Source organism: Eptesicus fuscus, chromosome 6 (assembly GCF_027574615.1).
Source record: "Eptesicus fuscus isolate TK198812 chromosome 6, DD_ASM_mEF_20220401, whole genome shotgun sequence".
Classification (NCBI taxonomy): Eukaryota; Metazoa; Chordata; class Mammalia; order Chiroptera; family Vespertilionidae; genus Eptesicus; species Eptesicus fuscus.
In genome coordinates this window covers 89,408,430-89,410,881 of record NC_072478.1, presented here as the reverse complement: position 1 = coordinate 89,410,881, position 2,452 = coordinate 89,408,430, and positions in this window count along the sequence as shown.

The window sequence follows — 2,452 nt, the reverse complement described above, 5'->3', positions numbered from 1 at the left end:
GTAACTCCAATAGGTAGTAGGAGATTTCCCCCATTATGTCAATGGGGAAAAGAGACTTGGAGAAACTACTTTGCCCAAGGTCACACCAATGGTAAGTGGTGGAGTTGGTAGCAGGGCATGGGCAGTTGCAGTCCACAGCATCTGTGCCAATACAAAGCCCACTGATCTCTTCATTGGACTTCCTGTAGAAAGTCATTGGGCTTCTCTAAGGAGATGACACTGTTTGGAGCATTATTTCCTCTATCAGGAGGAGGGAGCAGTTTGTGGAAATTGACAGACCATGCACTTTGAACTATTTGACAATATCCAGTGAAGATGAAAATGTGCATACCCTACCACCCAGCTATTGTATTTCTCAGTAAATACTCTAGAAACCTAACCCACTGTGCATAAAGAGACAGGCCCAAGAATGACTATTGCATTATCATTGCCATGGTGAGAACTGGAAACAAGTTAAAACTTAATCAGTGAAAGGATTAATAGATTGTGATAATGTAATATAATGCAATAGCATGTGGCATTTATAATAAATGCACTAGGTTCAGATGCATCAGCATAGATAATATTCACATCTGTTTCTTTGAAAAGGCGCATGGTAAAAAGATATGGCCATATGGCAATTTTAAAAATACACAAAATACATTAAATGCCTGTTATTTAGTGCTATGTGCATATATAATAAACATAAGACCATAGGTAGGAAATATAGACACCTACTTCAGAATAATGGTTTCCTGTGGGAAGGAAGGGAATGGGAGGGGACTGGTGGTACTTAAAAAATTAAGTGGAATAGGTTCCAGTGTATTTGTAATACTTTTTTTTATGTAGGAATTCCAAAAAGTCTGGGAAAATATTTGATTGTTAAATTCCAGGTGATAAGCCATGATTATCTTTTATTAATCTCTGATTATCTGTACTTTCCAATGTGTTAATTTGGTTTATAACTGATTAATTTTTTAAGTAAGGAGAAGAGAGAAGAAGCATCTGGATGGTGTCCCAGGTTGGCTGTTGGTACCTCCCAGGGCCCAGTGTGCTGGGGCATTTCCCAATGCACTCCCAAGGCCTGAGCAGGTGCAAGGGGTGAGGCGCCAGAGCTTCTGGGCATTCCAGATGATCCTTCCAGTCATGTCTTCACCTTCGTCAGCCAGGACAGCTCCCACAAGCAGACCTGCCAATGTGTGTTTCATGTAACTTTAAAGGGCAAAGGCTCATATCACTCCTGCAGATGCACAGAAGTCAGCCATGAGTTCATTTCTCTTGCCTGGACTAAACGCTGCTGTTCTGCCTCTCTAATTCTATCTGGAGAGGCTGGGCAAGCCCCAGATTTGCAGAGAAGGGAGGCAGGAAGGGGTGGGGGATTTTCTGTTCACTAACCCCCTACAATTCTGTTGGGGAACCAGTCAGGCAATGTGGCCCTTTCCTTCCTGTGTGGACCGCCTATATTTCATGGGGCATTTTACTCCAAATACATGCACCCTCTTATTTTTCTACAATGTACCTTAGGCCCATTCCAGCCATGATTTTGTTCAATTGTTCTCAACAAACACTCTCTCTTCTTCAGCTCCTTCCTCCTTTCCCTGCCCCTTCTCTCCCTCCTGTCCTTCTCCCCCCACCCTTCTATTTTTTTTCCACCCCCTTCCCCTTTTCCTGCTTCCTCCTTCCTCTCTCTCTAACTCCCTCTTCTATCCCAACCTCTTCTTCCAGAGGCCTGACTGAAGGTTCCAGTAGCCTTCCCCACCTCTAAATTTTCCAGCTATATGAACTCATAACATCCTTATCAATTAAACCCTGTCAGGTTTCTGTTTCTTCCAGTTGAAAAAGTTATAAATGTCACTGAAGCTTGGACCAAAGTACTAAAAAACATGGATTTAGCTTTGACCTTGGGCAAATAAAGTGAGCTGATGAAGTAGCATACTATTTGGTATCTCCCTCGCCAGATATGAGAATCTGCCATAGTGTTTGTGAAGCCACTGAGATAATCAGGGAGGGGGATAAAAATGTCAGGAGCTGCTGCTGCAACTTCATTGTCAGGTCAACCAGGCCAGTGCGTGGGAGTTGAATCTTTTCCCTGACGAATGGGATTGAGGATGATTCACTTGGCATCTCTTGTCTTCACCACAGGTGTCCTCTTCCTGAGGAAGCACACTGCCTAAGAATGACTAAGGGATTTTTCAATTATATGTGTATATATATATTATTTCAATGCAGCATTGCTTCCCTTTCTTTGACACAAACAAGGGAGAATTTAGTTTATTCATAGTATATGGAGATTTTATATCCATGCAAGGAAAACACGTCTTCCTAATAAGTCTTTAAGTGATTCTTTTCTGCTCATTTCCAATTCACTAAGACGTATTCCAGCAATAATCTCTACAACATGGTGAAAAACGAGGCCATAACACGTAATGCAGTTGATTAAATGAAATAAGCTAGGCCATTTGTGGAGTGGGAA